At 44.4% G+C, this 14,521-nt stretch overlaps 1 protein-coding gene across 1 annotated transcript in view; it reads left to right on the forward strand.

Annotated features, from left to right (window-relative positions):
• Tcerg1l (transcription elongation regulator 1 like) overlaps window positions 1–14,521 on the forward strand; it is a 181,210-nt gene that overhangs the window by 70,416 nt on the left and 96,273 nt on the right. The window lies entirely within an intron of this gene.

Raw genomic sequence — 14,521 nt, forward strand, 5'->3', positions numbered from 1 at the left:
TTCAATGGTTCTGAAGAAAGACTTTGAAGCCCCACCAATTTCTGGATTAGGCTATCAGTTTGGGAGGTGGGCACCTGTGCCTGACCCAACCTAGAGACCCACTGATTGAAGCAATGATGAGACCAGAGGGTCTTAAAAGGAGCTTCCTGTGGGTTCCAGGGTGCACCTCTCTGAGACATGTATCCTTCAAGGCACTTCATCTCATTAAGATGATGTAAAGCAAGGACTCAAATGGAGCAATACATCTCATGGTCTAGAACACTTAGGTTCATCCTCAGACTAACCAGAGCATCCTTCCATGCATGGTCCTGGGAGCACTGGATACTGTTCATGACTGTGTGTTGATATGAATTCCTCCTTCTACATTCTGTACAGGAGGTCATGCTGAGGTTGAAGTGAGCACCTTTGTGCTGTTGTGTCATGAGGATGGGGAGCGACCAACCCCTCCATGTGCTCCTTTGCTTACTGGAATGAGATGGTGACTAGGTCCTGTAGTGAATTAGAAAGCACCCTTGGTCTGAAGCAGACAGAGAAATGTGATGTCACGAGTGTGCAGCAGGCGTGAGGCACTGTGTTCTTAGATGGTGTCCTTGAAACCATCGTTTGTTGACAGATGGGGAATGCCTGTGCCCACCCTTCCTCTGCACGTGGTGGGATGATGCACCTGTGAGGTTGGTGCGCTTACGTTGCCGAGCCTCTGTTCTTCAGCCCTAACTGGTGACTCTAATTGTAACACCATGCTTCCTATCACTTCTGTGGACCTCGCTATCAGTCATGGCTCACAGGGCCACGAAGAAGCAAATTTAGTAGGCTGGAGCTCTTTAGTTCTCTTCTTAAACCTTTCCCTCAATGAGCCAACAAAACTGTGGCATGAGACATGGTCCAGTAGGAGTGGCTGAGAGTTATAGTTCTGTGTGTCCTGGGTCAAGGGCTACACAGTGTGGGTTCTCTGAACACAATGATCTTTCTAAGTCAGTGTGTCTGTGCATTATAAAACAAAAACAAAACAAAACAAAAAAACCAACAATTCCCAGGGCATATATGTGACCCAGAGAAATGCTCGTGATGGTGGTGACTCATGTTGTTCTTGTGGTCAAATTTACTGACTAGGAACATGGGAATTTCCCAGTGCCATCCCAGGGCTATCTTTGGTTCTGTTTATAGGTTTAGCAGTCTTTGGTGGACCTTCCTTCCCCCTGGCTTATTCAGAGAGAAATAAAAACTTGGATTTGGGGAAAGGTCCGGGCACAGGTGACCACCTGTCAAGAATTATGCAGCTACAAGGGCCCAGTCCAAGTCACTTCTGTCAATAGAGTAAAGGTGTTGGCTGGAGATTTAGGATTGGAGTGTGAGAGTAGCCACTCTAAGACTTACATGAGCCTCAGGGCATCTCTTTTGACCTCTAGAGGGCTCTGTTCTAGAAAGTGAACCTTCTCTACACTGAAACTGTCTACAGAAAAGGCCAGGAGGACATCAAGGACAAGTCTATGGGAATCGTCATGTCACAGTTGCAGGGACTGAATGCTGTCCTGAGTGGTCACTCTGACAGCTCTCAGTAAGGCTCACTTGGGGGAAGGCTCTGTATGCTCAAGACCTGTCCAGAATGTTCTCCTTCCTAATCAAAGCCCTGCTAGCTTCTTGGAGCCACAGTAACACTGAGGTTGCTCTTGTGAGTTCTCCATTTGCCAGGTGAGGATGTAGCATTCCAACAAAACCCATGCTGTGAAAGAGGATGACATTTTTTCAGACTTAGGCTCCCTGGAGCCACGCAGTGCTCCAAGTGCAGCTGTCACTGCTTGAATGGAAGTGCCTGTGGATAATTTCTGCAGCATTTGTCACACTGGGGCCTCAGGATGCCTGGGTATGCATCAGTGACTCATTGTTCTGATAGATGCTAATGCTTGCACGCTGCGGTGACACAGCCATTCTAATGGCCCAGAACTTGTAAAGTGGTCTGTATTGATAGTGTAATATGTCACAGGCCACTTTTTGGAAGGAGAGAGATGGTCCTCTCACCGTATGGGCTGTGGAGTTAGCATACAGCTCTCTCCATAGGAACAGAGTGGAGAGTTCCGAGAACTACAGGAAACAGGGAGAGCAAGAAAGGCCCCCAGGACCACAGTTGGCCTTGACCACTGCGACATGAATGGTGAGGCCACTGGCTGAGACATCCACTTGGAGTCAGCAGGACAACAGCTATTTGCCGGGTCCCACTGTTTCCCTAGGTTTTTAGAGCACCACGAAGGCAAATCCAGTGCTTTCATTTGTCTTACATGCATGCAGGGCCTGGACAGTGAACACTGGGTTCCTGGAGGTGTCCCTGTGAGAGATGGTACCAGACACATCATTTGCGAGCAAGTGAAGTCTGTGTGTAATGAGCTGTAATAACAAATACAATCTTGAGCACAAACTCAGCCCTGGATCCATTTTATGGCAATTCTTCCCACAGCCACACACCATTGTTACAGAGTCCAGGCTCTCTTTAGCTTTTGCCTTCTCTTTGCTGGAGTCAGGCTGCTGTCTCCCTGTGTGTTGGGTTTTTCTGCACTGCCTTCCTTCCTCTCTGCCCCAAGCCTCGGGGCTCCCATGTGAGCATCCTTTAGCTAATGCTAGGAACACAGATAGCCCTGGGTTCTGTTGGATGGCAGTACTGTCCCTCCTGGCTGTCCCCATAGTGCACCCAGCCATGCACTTTTGTTAGAGCGAGAATGGCCTCGGCATAGTCTTGACTCTCCTGACTGCACATCAAAGAAGAATGAGTCTATGGTGAAATTTTTAAAATGAGCATGACAGAAATCCTTCGGGGATCTTTATAAATTAAAGACCTATAAACGTAGAGTTAGTAACACCAATGAAATTTGCCTCTGAAAAAGAGATGATTTCTCTGATAAAAATTTCATAGCCATTCTGCTCAAACTGCCTAGGATTGGAAATGACGGGACGCCAACTCTAAACTCAAGCAACTAATGCCAGAAACTGCACATTCCTTGAGCCGCAAGCTCTAGGGAATCTGTTGGGATGTTTAGGCCAAAGACAAGGGAGGAAACACACTCTTGGATCATTGACTTCTATTCTGGGAGACCAGTGTTTGGTCTCCTCTGTTACCTGAACATAGACAAGAGAAGAGGTAGAAGCTGCAACTCTGGAAGCCAGAACCCCTTTGTATTAGTGGTCAGTGTTTTCACCTTGGCGCAAACCAGAGTCACCTAGGACGAGGGGAATTTCAGCTGAAGAACTGTACCCATCAGATCGGGCTGTCTCTATTGATGCTCAATGTGGGAATGCCCTGCCCACTGTGTGTGGTGTTTCAGCCCTTCCCCTGAATGATTGTGACCTGAAAGTCTAAGCTATATAAATCCTTTTCTCCCCAGATTGCTTTTGGCCAGAGTGTTTTATCACAGCAACAGGAAGGAAAGTAGAAAATAAGTAGGTACCAGGAGTGGGGTATTCATGTGATGGACCTGTCCATGCTGCTTTGTGGGAGGACTGTGGAAGTCTTTGGATCTTTGAATTGGAACACTTATAACTGGAAAAACTAACAAATACTCAGAACGTAATAGGCTGTACTGTGGGTACTTGAAAGGTAAGAATACTGAAATAAATTCAGACAACGGAGGCCTGATTTGTGATGTTTCAGAGGGAAGCAAAGATTCTATGCTGGCTGTTTGTGTGATATTTTGGTTTAAGAATCTCTATGTGGTTATTAGCTGTGATTAAGAAGAGCTCAGCATCACTGAGCTGAAATCTGTGAAGATGAACATGTTTCTTCAGGGCTGGCACATAGAATCTGTGGCTCAAGAGGACTAAGGCTACATCTAAAGTTGGCAGCCAAACTTGGAAGTGTGTAAGAGTTGCCCAAATGGTACTGGTTTAAGAGGCATGAAAGCTTTAATATTGAAAATGTTGTGGAAAGAATCTTGGGTTTGGCACCTTGGTAGGGTCTTTACAGAGAGTCCCTGAAAGGTCTTTGCAAAGGTGAAGCTTCTATTGCAGTGGGGACACCAAGGTAGTGGAAGTGTTTTTTAATGAGAACAAGCAAAGTGCCACAGTCTCTCCATGGAAGTGACACCGTACTCACAGGGCATGCGGTGTGTATGTGTGTGTGTGTGTGTCTTGTGGTTTTATAGGATGGAAAAGGGGGGAACTTTGGGGATAGAAAAGTCCATCTGCATACTAGTTCCCCAGCAGACTGTACGTGGTAGCTTCCGGTGGGGTTGATTCAGTGTGTGGTTTGCCTGATCAGGAATGTCCACAGGTGTTAGCAATCAAATCAGCTTTCCTTCCGGAGCTTCTTAATCCCCTGAGGTTTTTAGCTAATTAACCCTTCATTTCAGACCCAGGTCAGATAATAAGAAGGGGCGACATAATCTCTCATTGGCTACTTCCTATAGAAGGGGGGGCAGTGAAGGGGAGGACTAGACTCTCTCCCCAGCATCTCCAGGGGCATAGGTTGGATTAATTTCATATAGCAGAAGAGTTTGAACTTGATCAGCTGGAGGGGAGGGCATCATTGCCATCGTACATTTCTAAAGAAACTTCACAAAATAATCGTTAGAGGGCTGAAAATGGATGATTTGTTTACGGACTGAAACTGAGAGACTACCCAGGAAGGGGGGAGAGGAATCTAGAGAGACAGGGTGAGAGGGGGTGGGTGTCCACAGATGGGGGCTCCCATTTATAGGGCGAGGGAAGGATTTGTCTCGTGTCTGGAAAGGGTGTGCATATTTGGCAGGGATGGGTCAGGTGGATCAGAACAGGCAAGATACTATAGAGTTGGTAAGTTGGGAGAGAGCAGTAGTTTGTCATGTGTGATTTGGAAAACAGTGGGGATGTTAAGAGGCTGAGGACAGTGGGGCCATCTTGAGAGGTCTGTTATGGGCAAAGGTCCTGGGAGGGGGCAGGGACATCTAAGGAATGCTGGACCTTAGTGGATAGACAGACCTAGCAGCTGGATGAGTAGTTAGAGTTGACTGCTTTCAAGAGCTGGTGAATTCTTTTTAAGGTGGGCACTCAGCTCTCCTGTACAGAGATTAAGGGGGAAGAGGTCGGAGTACAGTCCATAGAAGGATCATGGTCAGGGGGAGCAGGGGAAGGCTTGTAGCTAGTGGAAAGGATATTTCATTCGGAAAAGTTAGAGCTGGAAGGGCGGCCTAAGAGGGCGATGTAAGGGAGGAAGTTTTGGAAGTGTGTATGAAGCTAAGGATGCACAAGTAAATGTAAAAAGTGCTAGGAGGACATTTTCCTTCCACGTCTAGTCATTTGGGGTGACCGTAACTAGTCCCACTGCCAGGAATGCCACACCAAAGTAAGCTAGCAGGTGCAACAGGACACCACTGAGCTTCAAAGGGGGGGGGGGGTCAGGTGAGAAGGGAGAACTAAGGTAAAGAACTCTATGTGGATGAAAGTTAAGGGAGTTATCAGTCTGGTCACGTGGGAGGTCTCCTCTCCTCTGTTGCTTAGAGTCTTAGCTGGGCTCATCCTTGTGAATTTCCCTAGTGCCATGTTTCTCACTTGCCCCTTAATGGCTTCCTCAATCAAAATATCTCTTTCCTTTCTGTCCCTGTCTGTCCTTCCTCCTTCCTGAGCATTCCATTCCCTCATGTTCTCCTCTTCCTTCTCCCCTCTCCTTCCCCTTTCACCCTCCCTTCTCCCCCCTGCTGTACTCCTAATTTTCTCAGAAGATTTTGTCTATTTTCCCTTCTAAGGGTGATCCATATATGTTTCTTTTAGGGTTCTCCTTGTTCCCTAATTTCTCTGGGATCATGAACTATAGGCTGACTACCCTTTGCTTTATGTCTAATATTCACTTACGATTGAGTACCTACTGTGTTTGTCTATCTGGGTCTGGGTTTGTCTATCTCAGGATGTTTTTTTTTTCTAGTACCATCCATAAGCAGATACAGAAATCCACAGTGAAGCACTGGGTGGAGCTTCTGGAGACCAGTCCAAGAGAGGGAGGATTGATAGGATGAGCAAAGACCATGATGATGACACACACAGAAACAACTAACCTGAGCTAGTGAGAGCTCACTAACTCTGGATTGATAATGGGGAAATCTGCATAGGACCAAACTAAGCCCACTGAATGTGGGGGACAGTTGTGAGGCTTGGGCAGTCTGTGGGGCCACTGGCAGTAGGACTAGAATTTATGCCTAGTGCTTGAACTGGCATCTTGGAACCCATTCTCTTTGGAGGGATACCTTGCTCAGCCTAGATGTAGTGGGAGGGCCTTGGTCTTGCCTCAAAGTGATGTGTCAGACTTTATTGACTCCCTATGGTAAAAGCCTTACCCTTTCTGAGGAGTATATGGGGGTGGGGTGGGGAAAGGATGGGGAAGGAGAAGGATAGGGAATAGGAATGGGGATAGCTATGTAAAATGAGAAAAGATTGCATTAAAAAATTCTTACATCAAAAAAATAAATAAGTAAAACCCCTAAAATTAAAAAAAGAATTCTATGTGGTTTCAAATAGGAAAGGGATAAAAGTCTTTTACAGCCAGAGCTCCACTTACACAGTGTTGTATGAAAGATCTTTTTGCAGATGTGTCTGGAACGAATGGAGCCATTGCAGGACAAGAGCCATCAGGAGAGCTTCCAGGGGAACATTCTTGTTAGGGTTTGAATGATGTCTGGCTGTTCTAAGGGAGGTGGGTTCAGTCAGTCAACATTTAAAAGACAGGGTAGAAACATTTGTCTGAGAACAGTAAGGAAGAAGGGCATGACCAAGGGGAGGAACCACAATGGAAAGGAATCAAAAGCTCATCCACAGGAGGAGGCCTGTGCTTGAATTTTTTGTCTGGTCCCTGCATCTTGGGGCCCTCTTTCAAACCAGTCTGGATTTGTTGGTGTGGAAGCAGCATTGTTTCTAGATGAGGGCACAGATCTCTTCCTTGGCAGTAGTCAAAGCTAGTCTTCTTTAATTTCGGAGTAATGCCACAGCCAGAGATTCAAGTTAGTCTTGAAGGATGTGAAGCTGATCTGAAGTTTCTTTAAAGCTCTCTGAGATCTGGGGAGGCAGAGAGTCTAAGTGAGGCACGGAAGCCTTGGCCCATCTTTTTTTGTTGGGTGTCCTGAAAAAATGTCCAAAGTGGCAAGAGAGGGTTAAGGTGGATGGCCCAGGAACCCCATTTTTAGAGATTACCTGCACTGTTTTTAGGAGTTTTGGGAGTGCAGAGTTTTTTAACTGCTTTGAGCAACAAAAGGGATAGCATAGAACAGGGCAGCAGTTAGAGTGTCTCCTAAGAGGGTCCATCTAAGAGACAACCAAACTTAACAGATGATGATAACATGTATTCTTGGATCGTGCTGTGTGAGGGGGTTAGTGTCTGTCTATCCTTGTGGTGGGGAACAGTAAGAAACAAAGGTAATGAGGAAAAGGTTTTAACATAGGTTTTGTTTAGCGAGGTAAAATATGATTGGACAACTGGCTGGACCATGGTCCAGAGCCCTGCAGCAGAGTAAGGTGACTGTAATCAGCTGTTTGCTACATCAGACTCCAGGATAAGAAACAAGCATCTGGAAGCTTTGTAAGAGAAGTCAGTTAAAGTCAGCATCTAAACAACAATTTGAAAGAGAAATAGAGTCCTACTGAGTCCTGCTAAAAGATTGTCAGGCAACTCACGTTGAGTTTGATGAGATTCTGGCAGTCTCCTTCAATGAGAGAACCTAGGTGATTAGGGTTTGGAAAGAAGATATATTACACCTGTGAGAAGTTCTCTTCCAGAAAGAGAATATTCCATACTTGGTAAATACAGTCTTTAGATTTGGCCTCATACTTAAGAAGATAAGCCTGCTTTCCCCAGCTGTGGCTAGATAGTATAGTTGGCGATGTAACCAAGGTCTTGTTCTATATCTGTGATCACTAGTGAGAAACAGTTGTCCAAAGAACATTTCATATGGGTAAGCATAGTATCTGAAGATTTCAGTCCCTTGACCTGTTAAAGAAACATATAAATCATTTTAATCTTGATAATACTTTCTTAATGGGTGTTTAGGATCATGCAGTTTGCCAGAATTAAATTAAATTGTTTTTATATTGTTAAGACAGATTGAGGATATGATTCCCAGGGGTCACTTGTGTTTGAGAGGAATCTCTGACTCCTTGAGCCTTTCTTCACCAGCTGTCCATCTATGTAGGAAAAGTCAAAGGCCTTGCTTGACCTGGACTGGGACTTCCCTTGGAAGCATTGAGGAAATGAAAATCTTTTCTCTGTGTTGACCTTCTCCTTCATGGGCTGGATGCTGGCTAGAATTCACCGAGTGGGATCTCCATGGCCTCCCTGAACAGGAGAACAGATAGCTGTCCACACTTGCAGAACACTTTGAGATGGCCCACAGTCCACTGGAACTTCATTGATCTTGGAGGACACAAGGGAGAAAATTCCGCTAGCCACATTAGTATAGCCTCCCAGCACTGTCGCTGAACCTCCAGAAGAGTGGTCACACCAAACTGGTACTTTTAACTGCCCAATAGTATCTAATAGCCAGATACTTCTAAATAAACCTTGATTCAACATACATTTGCCCAGCTTTGTAACTGTTGACCTTTGACCTTAGAAACTTTAATACCATACGTGTCATCTCCTAGACTTATCCTTTGCATGCTTAAAGAACTTACTTAGGTTTTTATAACTTTCAAAAGATTTCTAGGTTTTTTTTTTTCATTCTGGAAACATCCATCCATTTTCATCTTTATATGCAAATCTTTCTTTACTAAAATAATTTCCATTTTCATCCTTACAACATTTTTTATTGCTTAATACCATGAGACACCATAGCATTGACAGTGAATTTACTATCTGTTGTGAGGATTTTCTGCCTGGGGAAGAAGGGGATCTAAGCAATTTCTACCCCTTCTTCCTAAGATCTCAAAGACAAACCAAAGTTCGATTTTATCAAAGTTCACCCTGGGGAATCAATGAGCTTTTTGGGCTTGACTTAGAGAAACTTGGCACAGTGTGCTGATGGGAGTATGGGTGACTCTGAAGGGATTGGACTGCGGAGTCTTCACTCTGTGGATGAGGACATTTTGCAGTCACACAGACACATCGTAGTTGCCATGTTTTCCTTTTGATGAAACTAGCTGGACAGCATATTCACCTCATCGGTTGTGAAGGAGTATTAACATTTAACAAATCCCAGTAAAGTCTTTTCAGGCCAGCATTGCTGAAGGTATGAAGATGACAATTGTTTAATTCATGAACTAGGACAGAAGCCCTGTATTCTGAGAGACACATACTAGTCTTCTTGTTTTGTTCTAAAAACAGGCCTGGCTAAAATAAGGATCTTGGAAAAACTCCTTTGCTAATTTTTATTTTATATATTAATATATGAAAATATATTATAGATTTGTTTATTTTATATGCATTGGAGTTTTTGCCTGCATGTATGTCTGTCTGAGGGTGTCAGATTCCCTGGAACTGGAGTTACAGTCCACTGTGAGTTGTCATGTGGGTGCTAGGAATTGAACCCAGGTCCTCTGGAAGAGCAGCCAGTGCTCTTAATCACTGAGACATCTCTCCAGACCCTCATTTCTTAGTATTCAAAGAGGCCATAATAGTAAAAAAACAAAAACAAACTTAAAATGAATGCATTAATTTACATATAAAACACATTTCCAAGCAGAGACATAGAGAGGGCAATTGTCCAATAGGAAAATGTATCCTGGAGTAGAAGCAATTGTCTCAGGAAGCTAATTCCTACACTCAATTCACAGGGAGCATGTTGTAGAAACTAGAATTGGGATAATGATCAAGGAGATAACATCTTGACAAGAACTGTATGATTATGTATGTCTTGTCCTTAAAAGCAGATTTTAGAATTTGACAATTAAAACCTCATGTTAATTGTCTCAAAGAAATATTTAGGGCCATTAACCATTTTTATTTATTTTATCTATTATAAGTAATGGTGCAGAGAGACTACTGAACTAGACTGCTTCATGGGTAGACAGAAAGATTTATTTCCTCCAGGCCATCTCGGGATCGGGGAGAGAGAGAAGAGCAAAACAGTGGAAAAGCAAGCAAATTTTATATGACGGTCAGTATTGTGGAGATCTGAGCTGATACATGCTGTCCTGATTGACAGGGAAGTAGGTGCCCTTGCCTTGACTTTTAGGGGGAGGTTAACAAAGGTTCCTGGATTAAGGGTACACATCTTTAGACTAGTTTATTCAATAGCAATCATTCCGTTTACTTGACCAAAGTCCTTCTGTTTTAGACAATGTTACCAACACTGCCATTTGCAACAGGTGGAGGGCACTTTGGACCTAACACCTATCTGGTCATATTAATTAAATGTAGAAATATAGTTTTGCTTTTATCATTACTTTATTTTTGATCCCCCCCTTTAATTTTAGTTTTACTCTGAACAAAGAAAAGTTGACCCAAGTTAACAACTTTAATTTACATGAGCATTTGCTTATAAGTCAATTTTGTAGTAAGTATATGTTGTAAAAAGCAAACCATAATCATTTGTGGGCAGCCTACATACATACATAACTATACATAAGACAATTTTAATAAGCCAAGATTTTGAACATTATTGTTTGTTGGATTGTGTTTTTTAGTTATTCTCATTGTGAAATGGAAACAAACACAGAGATCTTCAGCAAACATGTTATTAGAGTAGGCAGAAGCAAAGACAGAAATGTGTAGTACAGGGGATATTGGGCATTTTCTCATTCAGAGGAAGATGAGCCTGGAGATACCAGGCAGAAATGCTAGGCATTGAAACCCAGCATCGCCTACCATAGCAGTTTTCACTAGTGGTGGCTTGTCTAGAACTTAGCAGTTTGTCCTTTGATTCTCTGTTGGGATCTTGAAGCACTAGCTCCCTTTGTTACTATGCCGCTGTTAGAGGAATTTGCCAAGGAAAATATTTAGGTTCTCCTTAGACGCCAGTAAATGTATCCTGTAAGAAAACTGTATCAAAATTTTACAAACCACAAAATTACAAAAATTCGCCTTGGAGGCCTGATGTTTTCTCCTTGGTCTAATATAAAAAGGGGTTCAGTAATCCCCAGTGGACTCAGTGGAATCATGAAGTATTATGGTGTCACTAGTTTGACATGTGGTGACATTAGTCGAAATGGTGGTGAAGTCATATCGCGTTTTACTTTCTTTGTGATATTATTAGCAAGATGGTGGCCAAGTCACATGTTGCTTCCATCTTGATGAGGTCTACCAGCCAACATGGCATTAAACCACGTTTTTTTTTTTTTTTTTGCTGAAGGTGGGTTCAGTCACTTGGTGAAGTGAGCCTTTTCCCCATCAGGGCACAAGTCCCTATGGAATCTACCATTTTGAAGATTAAATATGGATTATACTGTTTTCTTTGAAAAGACACCATTTAGGTAGGTTAGTATGGATATAGAATGAGATGGTACCTGTGGCCTGGGCAGGTAGGTCCAAAATAGTAAAAATAAACAAGGGAAGGAATTCCACGTCTCAGCTCATGGAAACTGAGTCTGTAAGTGGCAGAAGAGGAGCTTCCTAAATAATGTTACCAGTATAGTTCCAGGATTGGGGAAGAAGTGGACTATCTTGTTCTCCTTTCCTAGTAAGAGTCTGGGGCTGGCCTGACCAGAACAGGGGTTTGGAGGATAAACATATGAGCCTGGAATGGGAAGGTTGAATCCCTTTCAGAGCCAGCATCTTGGCTTAAACAGTAAATTTGCTCACAGTATTTAATATGCATTGCTTTTGAAAGGGGGGCACTGATCAGGTAGTTTAGCATCTGAGAGAGAATCTAGTGAATTAAGTTTATAAGTTTGGGTTTGTAAAAGCTATAATGGAAGGATAAACAGAAGGACAGAAGAAAAGACAGGAAAGAGATAGGAAGGTGGTGTGTCAGGCCTTTGTTACACTGTCTTATGAAGTTACGTAAGTCAGCGAGGCTTGAAAAGTCGAAAGCATTATCCAATTTATACTGGATCCAGACCTCATCTGGCAGGTATAGTAGCACCCTGAGGATTGTTTTTAGAACAAACCAAAAGTGTCTGGGAGTGGATGAGACCCAAGGTCTATCCAAGGTCTACTATCACATTACTTATTATGCCATGCTTTTGATAGTTTAGCATGCTGGTTTAGTATGACAGAGAGAGAGAGAGAGAGAGAGAGAGAGAGAGAGAGAGAGAGAGAGAACAAAGGGCAAAGGGGACAGGAGTCACCTTAGGCAAGACAAGGGTGAGGCTAGTTGGCTAGTTCCTGGTCATAAGTCGTCATCGACAACCAGAAAGTGACTGAAAATGAGTGACCAGGAACTTGAACTTGTGTCTCCAGTTCTAGCAATCTGACAGGCAAAGCCAGGGAACTCTCAGGGTCTGGACAAAGGTGTCCATCTAGTGTACTTTTTGAGTGAACCTGACCTTCCCTTGGTGTGTAGATGCTGAACATTCTGCGGTCTGATGGTAGAAGCCCTCTGCTGAGAAGGTTGGAGGACAGTGAAAGAGAGAGACAGAGCAGATGTCAGAAGGCCTAAACTGAGTTTACAAGGAACACCAAAAACTCAGTGGTTTCAAGTTGTAATGGGCAGCTGGTAAACCCTGGTAAGCTTGGGTCTCAGAAAAGAGGGAGATAGGTAAGGGGAGAGAGAAAGATCACTCAGAGGGGAAGGCTGAGGTGGAGGAACCCTAAACCCCTCCTGATTTTCAGCACCAAAATGTTAGATTGGGATTGATGGAGGAACTTGGAAATAAAAGAAATCAGAGAGGCTTCTCTAGAGCATACTTCTGCTTTAATCAGAACAACTAAAGAGTTGGAGTCTCGTCACAGGAGTACTGCATGCATGTGGCATAGGGATCATGAGGTTTTGTAGGACTGAAAAGGGGAACTTGGGAGATGGAAGAATCTATCTTCTGGTCAGTTCCCCTGCAATCTGGATGTGGTAGATGCCAGTGGGTTTGTCGTATGGGCTCCTCATCATGAGCTTCCATAGGTGTTAACAGTAAAGATGACTCTCCTGTTCAGAGCATCTCAGTTCATCTAAGGTGTTTTAGATTAACCCCCACTCGGAGAGTTGGAACCTACACAGGCAGCAGCCTCTGAATTTTGGTCATGATATGACTGTCTTTCCCAGATGTTGGCTGGCAAATCCATGGTCCAGAAGGTTCTTCGTGGTCTGATTTTATGGTCTGATCTGAGACTCTCATTCTAGGGTCAGCATTGCTTCTGCTTTGGCTAGATCTGGGAAGCCCCTGCCCATATAGCCCCAGTCCAAGAAGATGGGGTGAGGGTGGGCAGGGGAGCAGGAGAAAACCAAGTGACCAGAGACCTTGGGCCTCATCTGTAGTTTTCTGCAGAATATGGATGGGTAACACAGGTGGGAAAGTCAGGAGGCAGAGGGCCCGTGAATAGCTAGGATGGAGCACAATGCCTGGGCTGGACATGGCAGGGGCAGTGGAGGGAAAGATGGAGGACGCTGAAGAAAGGGAAGGGGGAGATAGAGGGAAGGAGAAGGACTCTGGAAGAGGGGGAAGGAGAGTAGGGGAAGAGAAGGGTCCTGGGGGCATGGAGGAGTGGAGGAGAATATGAGGCAGGGAAGGGTTCTATAGAAGGAAAAGATGCTGTGGGTGAAGGGTCCATTGAACTAGATAGAGGAGAGGGCAGAGGATGTGGGATAGTGTGGGGGGAGTAATAGAGGCAGCTAGATGTTTGCTTTCAGCGATACCAGAGATCCTGCCCACAGCAGTGATGGACAGAAAGGCTGGCTCGGTGAATTATCCCTTCAGTGAAGACACTTGTAACACACCTGATCCTTGGTCAAAACACCATTTGTGTCAGTGCTTTCCATTTAGGAAGCAGCTGCTTCAAGATGGGACTTTTCTCCCTGACTCTGGGTAGCAAGGCTGCCTGAGACAAAGATCTTGTAAGGCCTCTGAGATCATTGGAGGCCTATGTTCTCCGGTGGACACAATTGTGTCCAACAGATTGGAGGTAAATATGGGTCTTCTATTGTTGGGTTTGCCGAGGAACCTGTGAAGGGAAATGGTGGGTTTTTTTTTTTGGTATTTTCCTGAAAGCCACCCCACTTTGTCTGCATCTGAAGTGCCATTTGTGGCAGCTGCTAACATGTTTGTTGTGGGGCCCTGCGGGAAGATGGCACAACAAAACTTTGTGCTGACCAGGATGTCTCCTGCACCCACACAAGGCCCAGATCCACAGGGTTTGTGTTTGGAAGCCAACAGTCCTGTTCTCCATGTTAGCTCTGGCAATCAGTACATGGCTACCTTGCTTCAGGCTACGTGGCCTCCTAAAGCCTCCAAGCTTGTACTCAAGGATGGAGGGCGAGGCCTTCCCTAAAGTCCTGTGAAGCAATGAGGACGGATACAAGGCTGCAGGGCACATGAAACACAGGACACAACATCCAGGTACCTGTATAACCAAGCAGCTCCCTGCCCACAGCCATGATGACAGCAGGCCTGTCTTAAACAGGAAAGCATGAATACACCTACAACATATGTGCATATATGTGTGCATTCATATGCACACACATGCACATAAACCTCACAGAGACACCACACA

The sequence above is a fragment of the Microtus oregoni genome, unplaced genomic scaffold (assembly GCF_018167655.1).
Source record: "Microtus oregoni isolate MIOR12 unplaced genomic scaffold, Mior012 000016F_ref0000370, whole genome shotgun sequence".
Classification (NCBI taxonomy): Eukaryota; Metazoa; Chordata; class Mammalia; order Rodentia; family Cricetidae; genus Microtus; species Microtus oregoni.